Here is a 27,137-nt window from a genome sequence, read left to right as displayed (position 1 = left end):
GAACCTGGTCTCATACTGGGTAACAGTCATGGAACCCTACTGGAGGCGCTCAAACTACCTCCGATAGGCCTCTCTCTGAGTAACGGGGAGAAGCTTCTCCAGAAATAACACTGTAAACTGCTCCCAAGTGAAGGCTGGAGATCTGGCTGGTCCCGCTAAGCAATAATCCCTCCACCAAGTCTTGGCGGATCCAGACAAGCGAAATGTAGCAAAATGGACCCCATTGGTCTCAACAATGCCCATGTTCTTGAGAACCTCATGGCAGCTGTCTAGATAATCTTGGGGATCCTCAGTAGATGCACCGCTGATAGCAGAAGTGAAGAGCTTGGTGAACCTATCCAGTCTCCACAAAGCATCGACGAACATAGCCGCTCCATCACCGGTCTGAGATACCACACCCGGCTGTACTGCTCCAACTGGCTGAACCGCTGGAGTCTGAATCTAAGGAGCTACCTGCTCCGGAGTGCGAGTAGCAGGAGTTTGGGCCCCTCCTCCAGCTTGAGAGACGGATGGTGCTACAGGAAGCAAGCCCGCTCGGGTTACACTCTCCATGAGGCCCACTAATCAGACCAGAGCATCCTGAAGAACTGGGGTAGCAATAAACCCCTCTGGGACCTGAGCGGGGCCCACCAGAACTGCTGGAGCCAGAACCTTTTCATCAAAATAAACCTGAAGCTCCATCACTGGGGCTGCTGCTCGGGGCAGAGATCTGCCCCTACCTAGGCCTCTAACACGGCCTCAGCCTCGCCCTCTGCGCCTCGTAGGAGCAGCTACTGAGGGGCTCGGGCTACTGAGCAGAAGATGAGAAAACGCGTGTTCTCGCCATATGCGAAAGAACAAAGTAGAAGTTTAATTAGCATTGAGAAACTAAACTGCACGATAGGAAAGAATAAATGTGAAGTTTTTCCTAACTCTGTAGCCTCTGGGGGATAAATACAGACGTCTCCGTACCGATCCCTCAGACTCTACTAAGCTTGTCTGTGAACTATGAGGCCTATGTAACCTAGGGCTCTGATACCAACTTGTCACGATTCAGATTTCCCACCCTCGGGAGTCGTGATGGCGCCTATTAATGGGAGCTAGGCAAGCAAAACCTTAACGACTTGCTACACTTTCATTTTTGCTTATTTTAACGATCACAAGTCGATAATATGATAAAAGCGGAACTTTAAATAAATAAGCGGAAGTCAATAATTATATATCTTAAGTCTACGTCTATTAGAACTTTTAAAACCTCAAATACCCCAAAACCTGGTGTCGCATTGTCACAGACTATCTAAGAGTTACTACATACAAGGTCTGAAGAAATACAATACACTGTTTCTGAATGAAAGAAAATGAAACAGAGAAAAAAGGATAGAGGGGGACGCTAGGGCCTGCGGTCTCCTGCAGGTCTACCTTGGGTCTCCGGGTGGACTGAAGGAATCCCTCCAACTACTATCTGAAAGCTGCTCCTGGATCTGCATACAGTGCAGAGTGTAGTATCAGCACAACCGACCCCATGTGCTGGTAAGTGTCTACCCTAACCTCGGCGAAGTAGTGACGAGGCTAGGACCAGACTCCAAATAAACCTGTGTAGTTCATATATATATATATATAGACACAGACATTGGGAAAGAGATACAGGAAAATAACCAGTCAATGTGGGAGAGGGAAACATGTTGTGGGGGAGATAATAGTTCCGAATAGAAAGACATCAAGTAAGGAAAGAAACAACATAACTATAATATCAACAAGGAAGCATAAGTCAACAATTTGCACGACATCACCCTTCATGATTTACGCTCTTCCTTACCCAAACAACAATCACAAGGCAAATAGGGTAAGAGAATCTATAACCTCGAAGTAAATCAAATAACAACAAGTAATGAAAAAAATAACATAACTCGGATATCAACAAAGAATTAGAAATCAACAAATGCACAACATCACCCTTCATGCTTTTACTCTCGTCCTCACCAAAGAAATCATATAATAAAAATGTGCACGGCATCACCCTTCGTGCTTTTACTCTCTTTCCTCACCATATAATCAATAAAATCGACACAGAATGGTACATCGTGCGGCACATCATCACCCTTCGTGCTTTACACTCTTTCCTCACAATAACAAACAATGCACGACATCACCCTTCATGCTTTAACTCTCTTCCTCACCCAAACAATAATCACAAATAATAGGGTAAGGAAATAAAGGAAATTTTGCAATAAGAATCCCGACAAGGGAACAACAAGTCACCGATTAAATCTCAGAAAGAGAACAACAATTAAACAATTAAATCCCCGCAAGGGAACAACAAATAAATCAACAATAGCCCGGCAAGGGTGACAACATAATGATCTCTTCTCTTTCTCAATTTTACTTCACAACTCGAGCCAATGCTCTAGAGGTTCGATTATCACTTATACTTTCACAACTCATTTCACAACTCGAGCCAAAGCTCTAAAAGTTCAATTGTCACTTATACTTTCACAATTTTGCTATACAACCTGAGCCAACGCTCCTCAATGTTCATAGGTCACAATTCCTTCCACAAACTTTATACAACAATTAGAAATCTTCACCAAGGCATGAATAATACAACGTAATCATGAAAATCACAATATAAGACCCACGGTCATGCTTGACACCAACGTATAAATACTCGTCACCATGCCTATACGTCGTACTTGACAAGAAGCAAATAGCAAATAGGACACAACTCTTAATCCCTCAAGCTAAGGTTAGACCAAACACTTACCTCGATGCAACAAACATAATTCAAGCCTCAATTACCGCTTTACCTCTTATTTCCACTACCAACTCGCTTGTATCTAGCCACAATTTGCTTAACGATATCAATAAATGCTAAATGAATCAATTCTAATGCATGAAAATAGATTTTATAAAGATTTCCCAAAAATGTCAAAAATCGACCCCCGACCAGCTTGGTCCAAACCCGAAATTCAAACCAAAACCCGATTACCCATTCCACCACGAGCTCAAATATGTAATTTTTTTTGAAATCGGAATTCAAATCGAGGTCCAAATCCCCATTTTTGTGAAAACCTAGGTTCTACTCAAAACACCCAATTTCCACCATGAAAATAATTGATTTGAAGTTGAAATCATGTTAAAAGATGTTAAAGATTGCAGAAAACTAGTTAAAAATGACTTACAATTGATTTGGAGAAGAAAAGTTAATTGAAAAATTGCCTCTTATGTTTTTGGGGTTTAGAAAAGTGAAAAATAACTGAAAAGTCCGTTTAAATATACTTCTCTCAGACCCTCGCCGCGGGCCGCATAAAAAGGACTGCGGCCGCGGAGCTCCACCGCGGACCGCAAGAAATCGAGCGCGGCCGCGGAGGCTTGGCCTTGCTTACTGTGGACCGCACAAATCCCACCGCAGTTGCGGAGTCCCCACCACGGCCGCGAAGTTTCCACCTCGGACCGCGAGACCTAGCTTCAGAGACCTGCAACTTCTCTGAATCTGCAACTTTTTCCTAAGTTCAAAACTTGCCGAAACACATCCGAAACACACTCGAGCCCTCATGGCTCCTAACCAAACACACGTACTAACTCAACAACATCCTACAAACTTATCCGTGCGATCAAATCACCAATATAACCACAATAACAATGAATCAAACCTCAAAATCAAGAACTTTTTCTCAAATTTCATCAAGTATCAAATTTAGCAATTTAGGTCCGAATCACGTCAAACGACGTCCGTTTTCAACCAAACTTTACAGAAATGACTTAAACCATATATCAGACCTGTACCAGGCGCCGGAACCAAAATACGATCCTGATACCATCTCTTTCTAATCAAACTTCATTTCATATTTCCTTAAAAATTTTCAGAAAACAATTTCCTTTAAAAATTCGTTTCTCAGGCTCGGGACCTCGGAATTTTCGGGCATACGCCCAAGTCCCATATTTTTCTACGGATTCTCCGGGACCATCAAATCATGGATCCGGGTCCGTTTACCCAAAATGTTAACCGAAGTCAAATTTATTCATTTTACAGTCAAAACTTATTATTTGTTCACAAAATTTCATATTTAAGCTTTTTGGTTATGTGCCCGAACTGCACACGTAAATCGAGGTGACTTTAAATGAGGTTTTCAAGGCCTCAGAAACATGAAAGTTTCGTTTTAAAACAAGTGATGGCCCTTTTTGGGTCATCACAGTCGATGTTATTGAAACCCTATATAAATTTGTCGAGGGTAGCCCTTTTTTAATCGGTTTTATGAAAATATTTGAAGGCCTGTTTGATTACGGAATTTGGACGTCTCCGAACCGTGTTAGTTTGGTCGTAGCCTTTAACTTGATATTTGCCCATCGGCCTTGTCTATCAATTATACATCAAACTTGTTCGAAGTATCAGTCCCCAAGTGGGGCAGCCGTGGCTCGTAAAATCAAGGATTTCCTTTTTAAGGTCTTAAGATTTCTAAGTTTAACAATTCTAGCATGTCGATTTTTGGACGACAGTCCCCAAGTACGGGGTTAATTGCTCTAGCTTTAGTTGTGATTAGCTCTTGAGCCGATTTCCGTAAACTATCGTAAGTACAAAATTGTAAAGTAAAAATTTCACTAATTCATGGAACATCTGATAAGGAAAAAGTACTTCTTTCAATAGATCATTTATGCTTACATATTTTGTCATTAGGGCTCGGGCAATCTACATGGCACTGTTTGTTTGACCGTTTGGCCATTTACAAAATTTTCCTATCGAGACCCTGTTGACGCGAAGCATCTTCCTTGAAAACATAACATCCAAGGGTGATGCCCCCAGTATTCGAGGTTTATTGTAAAGAAGCCTTGGATACTGTTGAATTGTCCCCAGGTAGCACATATAATTGTTGCCTCGTTAAAAACTTCTCCGAAAAAACCCATTTGGGACAAAAACCGATTTAAGGGAAAAAGAGTGCAACGCGTGCTTTAAAACCTGAAGTCTTTGTGTTGAAGAGTTTCCCACTGTCTTCGATCGAACACCTATAATAGGTTAGTGTCAAATATAAATGAAAAAAGGAGAGAGTCATACCTTAGAAATAATATCATTTGAGGAGTGATATGTTCCAATTATTTGGTAGTTGTTCACCTTTTATCATGCCAAGCTTGTAAGATCCCTTTCCAATGACATCGAGGACATGATATGGTCCTTCCCAATTTGGGCCGAGTTTTCCCTTGTTTGGATCTCGAGTGTTGAGGGTGACCTTTCTCAAAACTAAGTCCCCTATTTTGAAGTGTCGAAGATTGGCTCTTCGATTATAATATCTTTTGATTCGCCGTTTCTGGGTGGCCATTCAAACGAGAGCGGTTCCCGCTTTTTGTCTAACAATTCGAGGCTTGTGTTCATAGCTTTGTGATTTGATTCTTCCGTTTAGGGGTGGACATTCAGTGCTTTGTTCGATATTTAAGAATTTTGGTATTCGGTTTATCAATTGTGTATACCAAATATCGTACCAAAATATTTCGGTACAGTTCGGTATTTCTTATTTTGGTTCGGTACGGTTTCATATTAAACCAAATCTATGTTATAAGGCCACTGCATATTCAAATTTATAGCTCTTTGGGTTGAAAAGATATAAAGACAACACCAAAAATAGATTGCAGATAACAAATATGTAAAAGAGAGAGGACAAAATGTACAAAACAAAATCATTAATTTGTTAATTATATATCTGTAAAATATATTATTGCTACAGATAATTTGAAGCAAAATAATCTTTTCTCATGTTCCACGTAACACAAGCATAGTCGTGTCTCACACTCTTACTCCAAAGATAGAGAAGCACAATATAACTTTCTAGAGAAATATGGTACTATGCAACCAATATTTTGGTAATCTTGCCAAATCGACCATTCCGAGACTTTCTTTTTATTTTTAAATTCCTATTACATAGGAGATTTGGAAATGAAAAGGAACAAGGAAGAGATGAGACTTTGACTAATTCATCTCTTTATCTCATATTTTCGTCAATATCATTAGACTGTAGAAATTTGAATCCGATGTTTTCTCATTTTGTCAAGTTTTAAATGATTGTGAGATTAAGAATATAAAGAGAAATGTGAAAGCCAAAGTGAGAATCATGAATTACAAATCACATTATGGAGAACTGATAACAATCTGGTCATGAGAGTTTAAAAACAAAAAGCTTCATGGTTCAATCCACAACATTGTACATATGTAGGGGAAGCAAAAAGAGAACAGAATGTGGTTCAAATTAATTCAAACAAATTTGGGGGGAGGGAATGAAGAAAAGAGATAAGTTATTGGGCTAAAAAAATAAATAAAAAAATTTGGGCTTGGACTTAACTATTTCGGTATACCGAAATACCAAAATATCAAAAATCCAATACTGTATACCGAACCAAAATACCGAAATACCAAAACTTCTGCACCGAAAAAAACTGAAACCGAAATACCAAATTAATTCGGTTCGGTTCGAAATTCAGTTTTTCGGATTTTATGCCCACCCCTACTTTCGTTGTGTATCGAAACCTGACGCTTGGTTCCCTTACCTCGACCGGTATCAGAGCTTCAGCACCATACACTAAGGAGAACGACATTGCCCCCGTACTGAATTTTGTCGTTGTCCAATATGCCCAATGCACTTCGGGCAAAATTTCTCTCCATTTTCCCTTTGCGTCATTCAACCTCTTCTTTAGGTTTTGAATGATGGTTTTGTTTGTTGATTCAGCCTATATGTTCCCACTAGGATGATATGACGTCGATAAGATCCTTTTTATTTGTGATCTTCGAGGAACTTCGTTATTTTGCTACCGATAAATTATTTTCCATTGTCGCACACTATCTCGGTAGGTAACCCGAATCGGCATATGATGTGATCCTAGATGAAGTCTATAACTTCTTTCTCTATGACTTTCTCGAATGCCTGTGCTTCAACCCATTTAGAGAAATAGTCACTCATAAATAAAATGAATTTAGCTTCACCTGGGGCCGATGACAGAGAACCAACGATGTTCATCCCCCATTTCATGAATGGCCACGGGGATAGGACTGAATGAAGTTGCTCTCCGGATTGGTGGATCATCAGCGCATGCCTTTGGCATTTATCACATTTTCGAACAAACTCCTTAGTATTTTTTCCATACTGTCCCAATAATATTCTGCTCTGATGACTTTGTGAACATGTGATTCAGCACCAGAATGGTTCCCGCAAGTGCCCTCGTGAATTTCTCCCGAACCCAAGCATATTGCCAACGGCCCATCGAACATCCTTCTGTACAATGTTCCATCTTCGGCCAATGCAAATTGTGCAGCTTTCGTTCGCAGAGTCCTCGATTCCTTAGAGTCCGATGAAAGTTTCCCATTCTTCAGATAATCGATATATTTGTTCCTCCAATTCCATGTTAGGCTTGTGGAGTTTATTTTGGTGTGGCCTTCTTCGACAACCGATTTTGAAAGCTGTACGACAGTCCTCGAGCTAATTTCATCATCTTCGACTGATGACCCTAAGTTCGCAAGGGCATCGGCCTCACCATTCTGTTCTCGAGGTACATGCTAGGTTCCATTCTTTGAACCGATGTAAGGTTACCTAAAATTTATCCAAGTACCTCTGCATTCGATCTTCTCGGACCTCGAAGGTTTTGTTGACTTGGTTAACCACGAGCTGGGAATCACACTTGGCTTCGATGGTCTCAGCTCCCAAACTTTTAGCCAGCTCGAGACCTGCAATCATGGTCTCATACTCGGCCTCATTGTTAGTCAACTTAGGGGTTTTGATAGATTGTCTATTCGTATTGCATGTGGGTGGCTTCAAAATGATGCCTATCCCGGACCCCTTCACATTCGAATCACCATCTGTCAAAAGGGTACATACCCCCGAGGATGTACTCGATTTTAGCAATAGCTCCTTTTCGACCTCGGGCACGAGGGCTGGTGTAAAGTTGTCCCCGAAGTCTACTAAGATTTGAGACTTGATGGCCGTTCGGGGTTGATACTCGATATCGTACCTATGATTTCGATGGCCCATTTGGCCAATCGGCCCGAGAGCTCGGGCTTGTGCAAAATATTGCGAAGGGGATAGGTGGCTACAACACAAATTGGGTGACATTGAAAATATGGTTTTAATTTACTAGAGGCGCTTATTAGAGAAAGCTCTAATTTTTCTAAGTGTGGGTACCGGGTCTCTACTTCACCTAAAGTTCAGCTAACATAGTAAATAGAAAATTGCGTACCTTGTTCTTCTCGAACTAAAACACCACTTACCGTGACCTTCGAGACTGTCAAATATAAGTAGAGTTGCTCATCCGCTTTCGAAGTATGAAGCAATGTTGGGCTCGAAAGGTACCGCTTTAATTCTTCCAATGCCTGTTGGCATTCCGGGGTCCAAGTAAAATTGTTCTTCTTTTTAAGAAGTGAGAAGAACCTGTGGCTTCGATCAAAAGACCTCGAGATGAACCGGCCTAAAGCAACTATCCATCCTGTTAGCCTTTTTATGTCCTTAACGTTGTCCATGACTGTGATGTCTTCGATTGCCTTGATTTTATCGGAGTTGATCTCGATTCCCCTATTTGATACCATAAAAAAAAGGAACTTGCTTGAACCAATCCCGAATGCACATTTTTCTGGGTTGAGCTTCATGTTGTATTTTCTCAAAATGTCGAAGGTTTTCTGCAAATGTGTCAAATGGTCCTCTGCGTGCAGGCACTTAACTAGCATTTCATCAATATAAACCTCCATTAATTTACCTATTTGTTCTTTGAACATTCAGTTTACTAGGCATTGATAGGTAGCACCGGCTTTTTTTTTTTAGCCCAAATGGCATTACATTATAACAATAAGTATCGTACTTAGTGATAAATGAGGTCTTTTCCTGATCCTCCGGGTTCATTTGTATTTGGTTGTGCCCGGAGTAGGCATCGAGAAAGTTGGGGATCTCGTGGCCGACCGTGGCATCGATCATTTGATCGATATTCAGCAGTGGAAAAGAGTCCTTAGGGCATGATTTGTATAAGTCTTTATAATCTACATACATTCTAAGTTTATTCCCCTTCTTGGGGACTACAACTACGTTTGCTAACCACTCGGGATATTTTACTTTCCGGATGGATCCTATTTTGAGAAGTTTGGTTACCTTGTCCTTGATGAATGCATGTTTTACCTCGGATTGTGGCCTTCTCTTTTGCTTTACCGGTCTGAACTTTGAGTCCAAACTCAATCGATGAGTGGTGATCTCCGGTGGGATCCCTGTCATGTCAAGATGGGACCAAGCAAAATAATCCATATTTTTAATAAGGAATTTAATGAGTTTTTCCCTAAGCTTGGGAGTTAACCTTGTGCCCAGGTATACCTTTCGATCGGTAGATACTCGGTCAGTATGACTTTCTCCAGCTCTTCGACCGTCGAATTTGTGGCATCGAAATCATTAGGGATTATGAAGGTTCGGGGTTTCCTATTGTTCCGATCTGGTCGAGACCGGCGACTGTGGTTGCTATTTGACATCCTGTTTTTCCTTTGATTTCGGTCCCTTTGTTGATGTTAGTGCCGATACTGTATTACTTCATCAATTGCAAACATCTCTTTGGCTGCTGGTTGCTCGCCATACACCATTTTGACTCCTTTTGGTGTTGGGAATTTCAAGACTTGATGAAGCGTTGAAGGTACTACCCTCATATTATGGATCCAAGGTCTTCCGAGCAGTGCATTATACCTCATATCTCCTTTGATCACATGGAACTTCATTTCTTGGATAGTTCCAGCCACGTTTACTGGCAACACGATTTCCCCTTTGGTGGTTTCACTCGCCATGTTTAAACCGTTGAACACTCAAGCTGCATACACGATCTGATCCTGAAGGCCGAGTTGCTCCATGACCCTCGATCGTTATTCGCCAGGCTACCTGGATCAACCAACACACGTTTAACTTAAATTTTATTCATAATGATAGATATTACCGGTGCGTCGTTGAGAGGCTATTCAATCCCTTTTGCATCCCCTTCGTTGAAGGATAAGGTATCTTCTGGTAAGTAGTCCCGGGTATGCTTCTCCCTTGTGATGGTGACTTTGGTGTGTTTAAATGTCTGGCCTTGAGGGATATCGACACCACCGATGATCATATGAATCACGTGTTGCGGTTCCTCATGTTTGTTTTTCCTGTTTTCATCCCCGTCTCTGAAGTGATTTTTTGCTCAGCCACTCATGAACTATCGCAGATGACCTTCATTGAATAAACGAGTTACCTCCTTCCTTAATTGTCTGCAGTCCTCGATTCTGTGACCATGGGTTCCATGGTACTTGTACATTTGATTTGGATTCCCTTGCGCTGATCGGTTTGCAGGGGTCCGGGCCACCTAGTATCGTTGATTCGTCCAATGGCTGACACAATACCTGAAGCATTGATGCTGAAGTTGTATTCCGATAAACGTGGTGCTTCCTTAGGTTCGACGTGTTTATCGAAGCCATTATTTCTCATGAGCCCTCTAGAATTTTGACCTCGATCATTCCTTCGACATTTCGAATGGGATTACATCCCAGTCCGTTATTTCTTCGATCTCGCTATATGGTTGGTATTGATCTCTGTTCGATCGGGGCTCCCTGTTGATGTCTCTTTGAATCCTGCCGTCGGACCTGTTTGGGTAAGCGGAACCGGATGGAGCTCCCAACTAATCATCCTCGACTCTGATCTTTTATTGGTATCGATTATGCACATCGGCCCAGGTCACCGGTGGATACTCAGTCAAATTTTGCTTTAGTTGACGTGATGCTATCGAAATTTGCTTGTTCAAAGCCTGAGTAAAGGCTTGGACATCCCAATCATCGGTAACCGGGGGTAGGTCCATACGTTCCATCTGAAATCGATATACGAATTCCCTTAGCATTTCATTGTCCTTTTGTCTCACTTTGAAGAGGTTCGGCTTCTTGGTCGCAACCTTTATCGCTCCAACATGTGCCTTTACGAATGAATCGGCGAGCATGGTGAAGGAATTGAATGGCAAATTGAGATACCATATCATTGCCCTCTTCGATAAAGTTTCTCTAATTTTTTTCAACAAAACGGATTCAATCTCATCATCTTCTAAGTTGTTTCCCTTTATTTTGCATGTGTACAAAGTGATGTGTTCATTAGGTTCGGTGGTCTCGTTGTACTTGGGGATGTTCGGCATACGAAACTTCTTAGGAATGGGCTTTGGAGCCGCACTTTGAGGAAAAGGCTTCTGCACGAACTTATTCGAATCCAAACCCTTTAGGATCGGGGGTGCCCCTGATATTTGGTCAACTCGTGAGTTGTACGTTTCTCCCTTTTTATCATTAGCCACGATTTTCTTTTCACCTGATTTTATCCATTTAGTGAGCTCCTCGAGCATTTTCATGATGGAGGGATCATTTCCTGATCCATTATCGTTCAATTTTTCCTGCATAGGTTCGACCTTATGAGCAACTTCCTGTGATGTAACAAGTTTGATTCTGCTTGGGGCTCGATTCTGATTTTGGAGTTGCGCTATCGTAGCCTGTTAAGTTTGTAGCATATGTCACACCCCCTTTTTGGTACACCCCTATAGGGAGTGTAAGGGAGCTTTTTCCAACTTGAAGTGACGATCGAAACGGGATTATTTTATTAAAAATTCAGAGTCGCCACTTGGGATAATTTTATGGTGTCCAGCCACCAGTTTCAAATCCCGAATCGAGGAAAAGGTTGACTCTGTTTTATAGTCCGCGAACATAGAAATTCGGGTAAGGAATTCTGTTAACCCGGGAGAAGGTGTTAGGCATTCCCGGATTCCGTGGTTCTAGCACGCTCGCTCAACTATTATAATTGGCATATTATCTGATTCTAACATATGTTTTAACCCATAGTACAATTTTAGCTTTATAACCGCTTTTGTTTAATTATTTTTAGGAAAGATTCAATATCATCTAAAATGCGTCTTGAACCACGTCACATAAATACACCCGCGGTCTACGACACATTTTATCTAACGTTGTTGAGATTTAGATTTGAGTCACATAAATGCACACCCGAGTTTAGGAAGGTAATTTTTAAAATAGCGCGCCTAAAGCAACTACGCATCTTCAAGCTATCATTTGAGATAAAACGGCATAATCACATGAATAAACAATTCGCTAGCTAAACCAGTAAGGGAGCTCAACAACTAAATGAAATAAATTGTAAAAAAAAAAAGAAACGTACTTCATTCACACAAATTTTATAGAGAACAGAAGCATGTAGTCATAAGTATAGACACGTTTGAGAGGCTTACATATATATGTCAGAATTGAAAAAGACTCTCCTATACATGATTTCATTTTTTTATAATATATATGCTTATACTACACAGTTGGAGAGGTAAATGAGCAAAATGTGCTTCTTGTATGTTTTATTATTATTTTTTGCCTCATTTAATTGCACCTCTAGCAGAGACAGATTTTGATGCCATTGCCAAGTTAGTAAAGAAAAGCACGGTCAGACTACTTACTAGTAATTTGATAGAAAAATAATTTTGTCACAAATTATCACCGAGCAATGTATCTTGTGGCCAATTTTAATAATAATAATAAAAAATATTAAAAAAATAAATATAAAATCTTACAATTGAATTAAGAAAATTAAGAGCTAACTAGAGTTATAAAAGCTAATACCAACTAAAGAGCTGACGACATGTTCTAATTTAATTAAACAATATGAAAAATAAAGATAGCTACCGACAACTTTTCAGTAAAATCACCATTGCCGTATGACTCTCTTATTCAAAAATGCAGTATCAGAAGCCAATACATATGGTCATAATCTCATAACAAATCAGATTCGGGCATACGAACAGAAATACATACCTAGCTGTGCGAAATTGGCTAAAAACACCAAATGAATAGACAAAAGGACCAAATGAAGCTCAACAAGACAACAAATCCATGGCTCAAAACAACCTTTAGAAACCCAGAAAGAAAGGAAAATTTCGAAATCAGTCCCCTTCAAATCCCATTGACAATTCCATTTTTCTCATTTCTCTTTTTTCAACAATTTTTTGTGTGCTTCTGATTTTTTTTTTATCGTTTTTTTTTGATTTTTTGAGTGATGTTAAAGATGGGTGGCTAAGATTTTTTGGAAGGGGAGGATTTTATTCTCTTTGTCTGTGGTTTTTTTAGAAATGAAGAAGAAGGAGAACGAAAGGGAAGGTGCGCCGTTTTTGCTTTTTTCTTTTTTCTTTTTCTACCCCTAGATCTAGGATTTAGGCATTATTTTATAGAGGTAGGAATTAAGTTAGGTCAAATGGCGAGTGGATATGAGTTTGGTATTATTGGGCCTTAAAATTGGGCCAAAGACTAAAAAATGGACTACGAGATTAAAATGGGATAAACCGACTCAAAACTAACTCTTCCTTCTAAATATACAATTTATAATATAAAAATATAAAACTAATCTTAATTAATTAAAATATGAAACTATTTTTGTGTTTTCAAGATTATATAAAAATAAAAATATGGTACTATTTTTGTATATTTTTTTATTTAAATTTATGAAAGATACATAAACTAAAATATTTTTTGTAATTTTTATTTTTGTGACGAAATAAAGTAAAAGAGTCAAAATTAGTTGAAATAACTATATTAGGCCTAAACTAAATATTTACATGCTAAAATATAAAAAATCTTGGGGAGGGTCAAAAATCACATGTCTACAGCATGTCAAATATCATTCGAAGGCTAATTCCGCCTTCTTCACTATTTTGTGCGTTCCGATCGGCTGCCCAGGTATCTCCGCAGACGCTATTTTCAGGGTCAGCGCCTAAACCTCCACGAATGGAGATATGAGAATTGGCATCAACCGGATCCACCGTTTGTGGTGCGTCGGGATTGATGGGAGGCACTCTATTTCCCGAGGCGACTACGTGTTCGTTTTCGCCATGAAGACCAAGGCCGATGTCTCTATGAGTGGGTACTGCTTGAGAGTTTGACATGTTAAATTAAAAACATTTACGAGAACAAGTATAAAAGTAGTGTGTGTTATAAAGGTTAATATTAAGCAATCATTATTATCCTTAGCCCCACGATGGGTGCTAAACTGTTTACCCTAAAAATCGAGTAACAATTAAACTTGTAATATGGTTTTAAGGATATGTGATTTCACTTAATACCAATTGATTAACTTAGAGATAAATTATGAAAATTGACAAAAATGTAAAATAAACTAATGCTTGGACAATACTCTCGAGTTGAGAACCCTCAAGAATAGTGAAGTAAGAATAATTAAAGAACAATAAGTTGATGAGCATAAGAATGAAATATTATATTGCCTTGGTGTTCGTCAAAGCAAGGTGTTTACAGATGATGAGGAACCCCCTTTATATACTAGAGGAATCCTAATTGTAGTATAATTCTAATTACGGAAGTAAATCTCATGGTTGGTGTAAGCACGTGATTTTTACCCTATATGAGAATTACTCCCAAAAAATTCAAAAATAAAATGATTTTTATTTGGTGTGCAATTTTGTGATATTTTGTGATATTTTGAATAATTATTTGTATTTGTCTGTGCGTGTTTATTTGCTAAATTAATAAAAAATACAAAAATATGTCGCATTTTGCATGTAGGATTTAATTCTACAATTGTTAGTAATTAAATTTGTTTTACAAAAATTAAAAATTACAAAAATAGGCATCGTTTGCATTTTTAGCATTTAATGTCCAAATATACAATTTTATGCTTAATTATTACTTAATTGTGCGTTAATTGTTATTTGGAGTTAATTTGCGCTTTTATAACTTAATTTAATTCTTAATAATAGTTTAAGTATTTTTATAGTTTAGTTTTAGAGAAATAAAAGAAGAAAAGAGAGCGAAAATATAAAGAAAGTCGGAATTGGGCCTCTTCTTCGATTTCAAGCCATAGGCCCAAAAAATGGCCCAATCTTCCCTACGACCCAGTCCATTTCGAACTGGGTCGCCCCTGTCCATTAACCCAAATACCCAACACCCTTCTTCATTTTTCAAAAACGCAAAACAAAAACAAAACCAAAAAGAAAAGAAGAAGAAGAAAACCCTAAGAAATCCATCCGCCCCCTCCTATCTTCTTCTTCTTCCTCAAGCTTCCCCAAGCTCCTCCCATGGCAGACCTTCCCCCCTCACACCCCTGCCCCCCTCACGTCAACACACACACAACACAACCACTCTCACCCCCACGACATCCCCTCGCTGCCATGGCTGCGTTTTTCAAGTTCGTCGAGCAACTTCTACGCCACCATTGTTGCCCGTAGTTGCTTCTCCTCCTGCTGTTGCGTTTTCTTCTTCTCCAACACTGCTGCTGCTGCATTTTTCATCCTTTATGTTACTTCTGTGTCGTCCAAACAAACCACCACAACTGCTGCCCGTCGCGTCCAGCCATGGACGAGCTTCATCGAGCTCGAACTCGAGCTCCCATGGGTGTCGTTGCATCTTCTCCGACACTGCTGCTGCTACTGTTTCGTGCTGCTGCTCCAGCAGTGTTGCTGCTGCTGCCTTCTGCTTGTGGCGGGCTGCCATTGTTCGTTTTAAACGATGCCAAACGACCACCTTCTTTGGTCGTCCGTTCGTAGTCGTCTTCGACGTCAAGTTATCTTGGTGCGAGATTCGTTCTCGGACAGATTTGTTTACAATCAAAGTTCGTCGTTGATTCATCTCCGGTTAGTTGTTTTTAAGTTTTATTTTTGTCCATATTTTTGTTTGATATTTTCCGGATCCAAAATCGTTAAAGAATTCAATTCTTGTTTTGTTCGTTGTTTATCGTTGAAATCATTTTTTCTAGTTTGTTCATGTTCATGTGCTTTGTTAAAATTAATTTTCAGATTTCAAAATAGAAGTTTAATTAGTTGTTTTCATATTCATTTCATGTTTGTATTATTGTTTAAGTGAATATTTGTTAGTTTGTTGTTTGTTAGATTCAAATTGAAATTTAATTAACTATTTCTTCAATTTGTTTCATGTGTTTATGTATTGTTAGAAATTGTTAGTATTGTTAAGTTCAAGTTTAAATTGATAATTGTTTCTTCGTCGATCTTGTTATTTGTTTAAAGAATTTAGTTGTGTTAAAGGAATATATTGATTTAATCGTTTAATCCGTCATGTTTGTTGTGTTAAAATAGATTCATTCATGTTCATGTTTGGATGATCTTGAATCCGAATTTTGTATAGTTTAATTTCTTGTTTACCATTTATGATTATTTCTTGAATTGTTCTCATAATCTTGTTTAAAGTTTAATATAAGAATTGTTTGTTGTAATGTTGTTAGAGTTGATTTTAAGTTCAATATTATTGAATTTAAGAATCTAAATATACTTGTTTGATTGTTGTTGTTGTTTAAATCCGAAAAATAGGTTTGTTGTTGCTAAAAATATTGTTCAATCAAATTTTAGTTGTTCTTGGTTGTTCAATTTGTGTTCATGTGATTTGTTGTTGAAATATTATTAAAATCACGTTCATGTGATATTGTTGTTATGATGTTCATCTGTGTTCATATTGTTGTTTGAACATTGTTAGAAATTGATCATATTGTCTATATTTTAGTTAAGTTTGATTAATTGATGTGTTATAGCTGATGGGTAGTTTGGTAAATTTGTAATACATTCAGGGGTAGTTTGGTAATTTCAGTAAGGTCAGAAGGGGTAGTTTAGTAATTGTACATTTTGTAATTGTTTATTTGAAGCATGGGGGACAAAATGAAATGGGGTGTGTTGTGATATGATTATTTAATATAAAGGGGGGACAAGATTTAATTTAAAGGGGAATCTTGCATTATTTTAAATGAAGCATGGGAGACAAAATGAAATGGGGTGGTGTGATATGTTTATTTAATGTAATGGGGATGAGTGGGAAGATAATGGGTTGGGTAGAGAAAAAGTATTGATTTTAATTAATTGAAAGGTTTATGGGATGAGTTATATATTTGAAGTCTTGAAATCAAATAGAGGGACAGAAAAAAACGGGAGAGAGAAACAAATCTGAAAATAAGAGAGAAAAGGGCTGAACATTTAAGAGATGGAAAATTCCGAAAAATATTTAAGCTTTCAAATAAAAAAAACTAAAAAAATATTCTGCTTTCTTTTGTTGTTTGAAATCAGAATTGATTGTTGTTTCATAAAAGCTGAAGCTTTTGTTTTTTTGGATTACTACTCCACCGGTCTGTTACTGGGTTGTTACTGTTGTTGGGCTATTGTTGCTGTGTTGTACTGATTTTACTGCTGCTGCTGATTCTCATCTTCATTTTCTTTTGCTTCCAATATCAGGTACACAACTGACACGCTGGTTATTGTAATCCGAAATGTGAAGCATGAATACGAAAAAATGAAGAGTTGAAATTTTGAATTATATTTAATTATATTCTGAATTTTATTTGTATGTATAAATTATGTAGTTTGCAAAAAATCAGAATCATGTAGATATTTAATACATATAGTGGAACATTCGACGATAGCTTAACAAATGAACTATCTACATCTATTGTCTAAAAATAAATAAATGGTGTAGTAATTCCGTTGAATAAAAAATCAAACGAATAGGCCATCTAGTAGGAAGTTGGTAGAAATTTATTTAGTTAAATAATATTGGTTAATTTCAGCATATAAATGGTCTAGGATTAAAATTAGAATTGCTATGTTTTTTTTTAATTTGACAAACTGAGAACATGCCTAGTATAATGTAACTAGGTAATAACATGTAAATAAATTAAGATATTTCTCCTTTATTTTGTAGAGACAAATTTCAATAAAAAATGTAGGCATTTTAGGACTGTCCTTTTAAAAATAAAATGAGATGAGCCTCGCCCAATAAAATGCACTAATTGCGGGGCCCTCAATAAATATTTAATTGAGTATTTAGAATTCGGGATGGACTGTTTAGTGAATTCCACAGTCTTACCCATAAATAATAATATGCTAATCGCTTTAGGCACGATTTAATAATAATACATTCTTAAACATGGGTGCGCATTTATGCGACCCAAATCCAAATCCTAAAACATTGAATAAAAATACGTTCCGGATCGCGGGTGCATTTTATGTGACGCAACCCAAAGACATGTTTTTAAACGATGTTCACATTCTTGTAAAAATAATAATAACAATTATGAAAGCGGTAAAAAGATAAAATTTGCACATAAGTTCATATTTGTATAAAATCAGATAATCAAGCCGAATATAACAGTTGAGCGACCGTGCTAGAACCACGGAACTCGGGAATGCCTAACACCTTCTCCCGGGTTAACAGAATTCCTTATCCGGATTTCTGGTACGCAGACTGTAATATGGAGTCATTCTTTTCCTCGATTCAGGATTAAATTGGTGACTTGGGACACCCTAAATCTCCCAAGTGGCGACTCTGAAATAAATAAATAAATCCCGTTTCGATTGTCCTTTAATTGGAAAAAACTCCATTGTACCCCCGCGAGGGCGGAAAAAGGAGGTGTGACAGCTCTGGCGACTCTGCTGGGGATGAAAAACGACCCAGAACCACTAGTTCAGGGTTCAAGAATTCGAGCTTAGAATAATTGTTATATTTGGCTTTATTATCTGATATATATTGCATGTTCTGACATAACATACTAAATGTTGTCTTTTACCGCTTTGATATTATCTGAACTGTATATAAACTGTGCCGAAACCCTTCTCTTCTTACCTCCGGGGAGAAGCTCGCTGGTCGAGGCTCTCTATTCTGTTAGTGTCAATACTTGAAATAAGAAAGAGGACGGATAAGTTACGAAGCCGGATGGCCTTTTGGTTCCCGGTAAGTTGCCCCCTCCTCGACTCGAGTTGTCCGCTCGGGTACACAGTCTAGAACATATACCCAGGTTATAAACCTAGTATAACGAAACCTCATGCCGGATCCCTAATAGGAACGATTATTTGCATCACGTTACATTTGACTTAGGGGACTCAACACAGGGGTTGGGTCCGTCTAGGACTAGCAACCTGAAATGAAAAGACCATTCTGATGCATCCTACTTGCTCTGTACATATATTTGTTCCGAACTTGCATGTTGACCGGTTTCTGAATCTCGGGAATGTTAGAAAATTGAAAAAAAAAGAGAAATATCAGTTAGGGAGTTAATTGATTATCTTAGAAATAAAAAAAATCAATGACCAATTACTGGCGAAACTCTGCCGGAATTTTGAAAAAAAAGGAAAATATTTTATTTTGTTTTACTAAAAAAAATCAAAGAAAATAGAAAAAGAGCCTTTTATTTTTGGAAAGTTGGTTGTTGATAAAGAAAAGGATAAGAAAAGTTTTTGTTCTAGTTTGAAAAACATAAGTTGTTTCATTATTTGTTGAAAAAGGAAAGGAAAAAAAATGAGTCTTTTATTTTAGTTTGGAAAATAGGTTGTTTTATTATCTGTGAAAATAAAAAAAGTCTATTATTTTTAGCTTGGAAAAATAGGCTATTCTATTTGTTGAAAAGAAAAAAAAGAGTCTTGTTTCTAAAAATAGTTTTATTCGCTTATGAAATGCCAAAAATAAAAATGGAAAAGAGTCATGTTTTAAAATAGTTCGGTTAATTTACCCGAACTACGCGGGTTTGATTCTCACCGGATATGAGATACGTAGGCAACCCTCATCGGGTCCAACCCCCCTTTTGCTAAAAAAGCCAAAAACAAATAAAAAAACATGTCAAGATTTTTAATTTTGTCATAAATAAGTCGGGTGATGTCCAACTTCCTCTTTTACAAAAAAAAAAAAATAGCAAAAATATATATGTCAAATTTCTAAGAAGTCGGGTGACGCTGTTTTATCAAGACATAGCCGAATGTTCCCGAAGGGGACGCCGGAAGGCTAACTTTGCATAAACAGCCACTTTTGGGTCATATTTAAGATTTGGTCCAGTTGACCCACACAGCCTTAAAAATCTTCGTCCCCGAGACGTTGAAAGGCCGTGTTTGCAATATTGAGTTTTCTAATTTGAAAAATGATAAAAAGAGTCATAAATAAGTCAGGTGATGTTGTTATGTCATAAATAGCCGAATGTTCCCGAAAGGAACGCCGGAAGGCTGACTTTGCATAAACAGCCACTTTTGGGTCATGTTTAGGATTTTTGGTCTAGTTGACCCACACAGCCCTATAAATCTTCGTCCCCGAGGCGCTGAAGGGCTGTGTTTGCAACACCAGGTTTTTATTATAATTTTAAAAGAGAAAAAAAAAACAAAGAGTCGGCGGTCAGGTGAATACCGTTTGAATTTTGTCATAATAAGCCGAGCCAGCTTCGGCCGCGTCTTAAACCGTTCTTGCCGAAATAGCCTTAGAGTATCTTTCAGTTGTCGAAAGGTTATTTTCGTAAAAGAATGGACAAGTTGGTGAAGTGTCATAAAATAATCCTCCCCAGCCTCAAAATTCATGTGAGAATTTGAAGGGGCCACATTTGCAAAAATAGTCATTTGGTTGCATTTGATAAACGGGGAAAGGAAGCTGGCCGTTTGTTTTTGAGTTTGTAAATCTTTTGATTAGAATATGCGGGTTGTTTGATTTTCAAGTTTGTAGGTCATCTTTAAACCTTTGAAATCCAGTTTGTTTTAATATGAAAATTAAAAAAAAAAATGTTGAGTATTGTTTATCTTTATTGGTCCGAACTACGCAAGGTCTGATTCATGCGGGGTCATGATACGTAGGCAATCTCCATAAGATTCGACCACCACTGAAAAAGAAAAAAAAGGAAGAAAGAAAAATAAAGGAAAGCGCAAGTGCATCGCATCTCTGATAGAACGGTTTAACTGCTTAGGTGCATTGCATCTCTAATATATGATTATCTGTCAAATGCCCTGACACTAACGTGATGGCTTCCCTTTGCTGTGTTCATATATAGAAAAGTGGTTGGTTGTGGTAACTCCTCCCTGCAAAGCAAATGACACAGAACCTCAGAACAGGGTGGGTCGGTACTGATGACCGACAACAATTGGTCGAACAGAACAACGGGTTGGTAGAAGAAGTGAAAATGCTGAGACAACATGTGGCAGACATGTATCAGGCATGGATAACTGGGAAAGCACCACCCCCACCACCGCCAAGCTTTTCAAACTCTGGCATTACCCATCCCCCATACTCTCCATCCCAGCCCACTTATGACAGCTTTCCTAGCTACCCGAGTAGCTCCATCACTCGTCCACGCTACTCCCTTCCCCAATGCTACTTCTCTCCACGAGATTCCCAAAGACGGGCTTCACTTTCCAAATCCACCCTCACAAGCCTACCAAAAGCCCCCTGGATCAGGTTTCCGGCCCAATCAAGCATTTAGGAACGAAAGGTTGCTGAAACGAGGAAAGACTCTCACCCCTATCGGAGTATCTTATGCAAGTCTGTTTGAAAGGCTAAAGCATGCTGGCTCTATTGAGCCACTCCCCGCATGTACTCCAAATCCACTTGCAAGGAGCTTTGATCCGGCAGCGCGATGCGCCTACCACTCCAATGTCATAGGGCACAACATTGAGAGTTGTCATAGTTGGAGAAGGGAAGTAGAGAAAATGATCCAAGAAGGGCGGGTTGTGATTAATAACAGTGACATGGTGCACTCGAGCCCCCTCGAGAACTTGCCAACGGATGTTGATGATATTGAAGCTGGTAATGGTCTTGGCAGTATCGATGCAAAGCTCAGTGGCTAAGATGCCAGTCTTGATAAAGTGGAAGGGCGCTCTGTTCCTTGGTTAACAAGAGAGAAGCTTGTGGTGGCTTATTTTGTTGACATTTATGTTGTTCGGATTATTAGGGTTATAAGTCGGATATTGTCTTGTCCAGTTTGTTTTAGGATTTTGTTCTGGATTGTTTTGTTTGTTTTGTTATTTAAACCATTTCACCGGTAGTCTAATACAAAATCCGGTCTTTCTTTATTTCCAGTCATCTCTTTGTTTGGTCCTTTTATCATTTTGTTCAGTGCCGATTCTAGTGACATGACATGCGCACAGAGTTTGGGCCTAACCTTAAAAGTTAATCGTAAAACCCTGGAAAGGCGATCAGACCATTTAAAGGAAATAAGAACGGTTTGGGATTATTTGAAGCCCGAGTCATGTGGAATTGGGGCAAGTTAAACACAAAGAAAACCGTTAAAATCAAGATTCTCCAAATTGGCGTGAGGGTCATTCATGATAATGAGAGTGTCGCCCAACGATGTTTTAGAAATAACAAAGGGAAAAGCAAATGTTTAACATAATTGTCAAGCCCAGCACCGTCGGAAGAGACTATAAATCTATTGTTTGTTGTGTTGTTTGCATTTGGCATGTTTTGAAGACTGGAATGACGAAGGCATTTTGTTCTGCTACCTAAACACTTTATCCTTCGTTACCCCTTTTTGAGCCTTACTTATTTTTCTTTCATACCCCTCGTTCGGAATCAGTAAAAACGACTAGAAAACGCGAGCATGGCATGAAAACATGAAAAAAAAAAGAAGAAAAGAAAACAACAAAAGAAAACAACAAAACGAAAAAGAAAAGAAAAGAAAAATGATAACAAAAAAAAAGAAAAAGAAAGTCAAATGAAAAAAGAGGAATTGGGAACTACGTTTGACCTGATTCCTCAAAGAGGATACGTAGGCGCTTCACGACTCGGTCATAGGGTGCTTAATGGCCACAATGGTCATAGTGTGCATAGTGTAATAAAAATAATAAAAAATAAGTAAATAATCCCCAAGCAAGAAACTGGGTCAAGGGTTGCGTTTGTTGTAAACAAATATGATTTCGAAGGTTGTAATTTTGAACCCCAAATTTGATTTGTTTTTTAGCCTTTAATACCCTTCCTTTCTAGCCTGTCCAAAAACCCACATTACGGTCCAAAGAAAGACCTTCTGACCAGTCTGCAAAAGATGCCAAGTCAGACAAATGAGAGTCTTACCGGCGAACATAACATTCTGTTCCACAGCAGAAAGGACTCTAATCTCCAACAGAGAGAGTCATACTAGCAACACTCCAAATCCCCAACTAGAAAGTGATACAAATGAGAGAGTCTTATCGGTGAAAATCTTCACGGACACCATAAGGCGATGAAAGCTGAGAGAAAAACCAAAATGAGAGAGACTTGATAGTGAAAACCCTTCGGGCACTACAAGTCGAATAAGATTAAGAATCAGATGGGGAATTGCCAATTGAAGGTCTTGAAAGATGATTGATGGCAGAGGATAGGCCACATGTGCATGTCATGACCATTAGAGTCGGTGTCTGCGTTTGATAGGTTTTTATTTATAGTTTCTTTTGTTAAAGAGTCATCCTTTTCCTTTGTCTTTATTCTGTTCCTTTTCATCTTTTCCTTTCATAGAAAAACTCCCCAATAGAGTCTGTCTGGTCAAAACAAGTGTGAATTGACTTCAAAATATGCCATCAGCTTTCCAATTATGCAAGATAAGATCTGACTAGTACATCCAAGTGGTATAGTCAGCGAGGAACAAACGCGAGGCCAGTGTAAAAAAAGATATCCCCAGCAAAAGGGAATTGACAAAAGGATTGACAAGTGTCAAGAAGGATACCCTTGCCGAAATCAAAGGTTATAAACCTCAAGGCCAAGGCCCGTTGAACAAAGCAAGGAGAGCAGTGAGCATGATTTGGGGAAATTCATACTAGACTAAAAGGTCGGGGAAATGCCAGTTTCCGAGCTATGCCACAAAAGAAGAGGGATATCCCCAGCAGAAAGGGATTATCCCCAACAAATAATATCATCCCCAACAAGTTGTGGAGCGCAGAGCAAGGAAGGAGAAAAGGAAAAGCCATCCCAGTAGGAGTATCACAACCAACCACCACGTTTTAAACTAACAAATTTTGTTTGATTTGAAACAGGTAAAGGAAATGGCATTGATAACAGAAATGCATGCCATAAGGGAGATTGTCAAACTGGGGCAGAAAATTTTCCTTTCATTTGGAAAATTTTCTGGAAGTCAGGTACCCATTCGAGGAAGAATAAAGATAGCACCAGTCTCAAGGGAAGTGGTGTTTGAACCAGTGTTACCCCAACATAATAAGTTTAAATGGAGGAAGTATTCCCCAGAATAAAGGGATGACACTTGTGCTCAGAAAAGCAAAAAGCCATTATCATCCCGAGCAGCTTCCAGAAGAATGAATCATCGACTTGAAGGGATAAAATTCCCCAGCAGCGTTATCCTCAACAACGTTATCCCGAGAAGATAACACTTTTATCCCCAGCAGTGTTGAAAAAAAAATTGAATTTGAAGGAGGGGAAGAAAGGAGACTTCCCCAGTAGTATTATCCCCAGCAATCAGGCATCCACCTGGAAAACAAGGAAGAGCAGTTGGAGTATTAGCAATCAGGCGTCCACCTGGAGAACAAGGAAGAGCAGTTGAAGTATCAGCAATCAGGAGCCCACCTGGAGAATAAGGGAATACAATGGAAGTATCAACAATCAGGAGCCCACCTGGAGAATAAGGGAATACAATTCAAATTTTAAGTAATCAGGAGCCCCCCTGAAAAACAGAATGGCGTTTTATTTTTGACATTATTGGTTGAAGTCAGGAGCCCCCTGAAGAACAGAATGGTGATTTGTTGGTTGAAATTGGGAGCCCGCCCATATAACAGAGGAATACATTCAGTCTTTTCATTTCAAAAAAAGGGAAGTAGTTTGCAGAGGAATGAAACATCCTACTCAAAAGGAAGTAATTTTGGAAAGAGTAAGATAACATATTTACTCAGCTGAGTTATCCACAGCAGTGTTATCCCCAGTGGATCATCGAGATGTAGAAGCATCCTCAACAGAGTTTCGGGCAACCCAGAGTGGGTAAGGAAGAAAAGGAAAAGTCATCCCCAGCAGTTTCGAAGGAAGACAACACAAGTAAGTAAATAATTCAGGAAGAAGGAAATGGTTCACCCATAGGAGACGCACTTCCTAAGTGAAGATTTCATTAATAGGAGACACATTTCCTCCTAAGTATAGTTTTACCCATAGGAGAGGCATTTCCTCCTAAGTTTAGTTTCACCCATAGGAGAGGCATTTCCTCCTAAGTTTAGTTTTACCCATAGGAGAGGCATTTCCTCCTAAGTTTAGTTTCACCCATAGGAGAGGCATTTCCTCCTAAGTTTAGTTTCACCCATAGGAGAAATATTTCCTCCTAAGTTTGTTTTTACCCATAGGAGATGCATTTCCTCCTAAGTTTAGTTTCACCCATAGGAGAAATATTTCCTCCTAAGTTTGTTTTTACCCATAGGAGATGCATTTCCTCCTAAGTTTAGTTTTTACCCATAGGAGAGGCATTTCCTTCTAAGTTTAGTTTCACCCATAGGAGATGCATTTCCTGCTAAGTTTAGTTTCACCCATAGGAGAGGCATTTCCTCCTAAGTTTAGTTTTTACCCATGGGAGAGGCATTTCCTCCTAAGTTTAGTTTTACCCATAGGAGACACATTTCCTCCTAAGTTTACTTTGACTCATAGGATAGACATTTCCTCCTAAGTTTAGTTTTACCCATATGAGATGCATTTCCTCCTAAGTTTACTTTGACGTCTGAAGAGAGGAAAGACGTTTATTTTAAAAGTTGTGTATTTGAAGTTAGGAGCCCGCCTGAAGAGAGGAAAGGCGTTTTTAAAAGTTGTTGAAATCTTGCCAACCTAAAGAAAGGAATGGCGATGTATTGGTTGAAGTCAGGAGCCCGCCTGAAGAGAGGAATGGCGATTTATTTTCAAAGTTGTTGTTGAAGTCAGGAGCCCGCCTGAAGAGAGGAATGACGATTATTTTCAAAGTTGTTGTTGAAGTCAGGAGCCCGCCTGAAGAGAGGAATGGCGATTTATTTTCAAAGTTGTTGTTGAAGTCAGGAGCCCGCCTGAAGAGAGGAAAGGCGTTTATTTTAAAAGTTGTGTATTTGAAGTCAGGAGCCCGCCTGAAGAGAGGAAAGGCGTTTTTAAAAGTTGTTGAAATATTGCCAACCTAAAGAAAGGAATGGCGATGTATTGGTTGAAGTCAGGAGCCCGCCTGAAGAGAGGAATGGCGATTTATTTTCAAAGTTGTTGTTGAAGTCAGGAGCCCACCTGAAGAGAGGAAAGGCGTTTATTTTAAAAGTTGTGTATTTGAAGTCAGGAGCCCGCCTGAAGAAAGGAATGACGCTTATTTTTAAAAGTTGTTGTTGATGTTGGGAGCCCGCCCAGATAACAGAGGCATACATTCAGTCTTTACATTTCAAGCATTGAAGTTGGGAGCCCGCCCAGATAACAAAGGCATACATTTCAGTCTTTAATTTTCAAGTGTTGAAATTGGGAGCCCGCCCAGATAACAGAGGTATACATTTCAGTCTTTACATTTCAAGCATTGAAGTTGGGAGCCCGCCCAGATAACAAAGGCATACATTCAGTCTTTAATTTCAAGTGTTGAAGTTGGGAGCCCGCCCCTAGAACAAGAGGCATACATTTCAAGATCAAGTTAGAGGACAATAAAACAGAGGGTTACAACAGGAATCCCCAAGACAATAAAATTCCCCGACACTGGGAAATAGAAGGTTGCAACAAGAGGTCACAGTACAAACTCAAGTACATGTGTCAAAAGAAGAAAAACACCGGAAGAAATGCAAGCAGACAAGGAAGCAAGGCAACAAAAACAAATTGTACTCTAGCCTAGCTTCTTGTTTTCTTTTAAGCATGATGTAACAAGGAGATCGGTAAGCAGTGGTAATAGCATGCAACAACAGTAACAATGCAGTCCCACGGTAGTCCCAGCTACCAAAATTTCTCGAACTACATTGACCCGATTCTTGTTTAGCCCAGGATATGTAGGAAACCTTTGAAGCAAAGGTTCGGTCAAATCTTTTTCAAAAAATGCTTCACACGGAGTACTCGGATGGGCAAAAATCGCTCGCTTTATCTTTGCACGAAAACCCTTCGTGTCTTCGGGCAAAGAAGGGCAGCTGTAAGCACGTGATTTTTGCCCTATATGAGAATTACTCCCAAAAAATTCAAAAATAAAATGATTTTTCTTTGGTGTGCAATTTTGTGATATTTTGTGATATTTTGAATAATTATTTGTATTTGTCTGTGCGTGTTTATTTGCTAAATTAATAAAAAATACAAAAATATGTCGCATTTTGCATGTAGGATTTAATTCTACAATTGTTAGTAATTAAATTTGTTTTACAAAAATAGGCATCGTTTGCATTTTTAGCATTTAATGTCCAAATATACAATTTTATGCTTAATTATTACTTAATTGTGCGTTAATTGTTATTTGGAGTTAATTTGCGCTTTTATAACTTAATTTAATTCT

This window comes from Nicotiana tabacum, chromosome 16 (genome assembly GCF_000715075.1).
Source record: "Nicotiana tabacum cultivar K326 chromosome 16, ASM71507v2, whole genome shotgun sequence".
Taxonomy (NCBI): Eukaryota; Viridiplantae; Streptophyta; class Magnoliopsida; order Solanales; family Solanaceae; genus Nicotiana; species Nicotiana tabacum.
The sequence above is the reverse complement of the archived record's forward strand: the minus strand, read 5'-3'. Positions refer to the sequence as shown.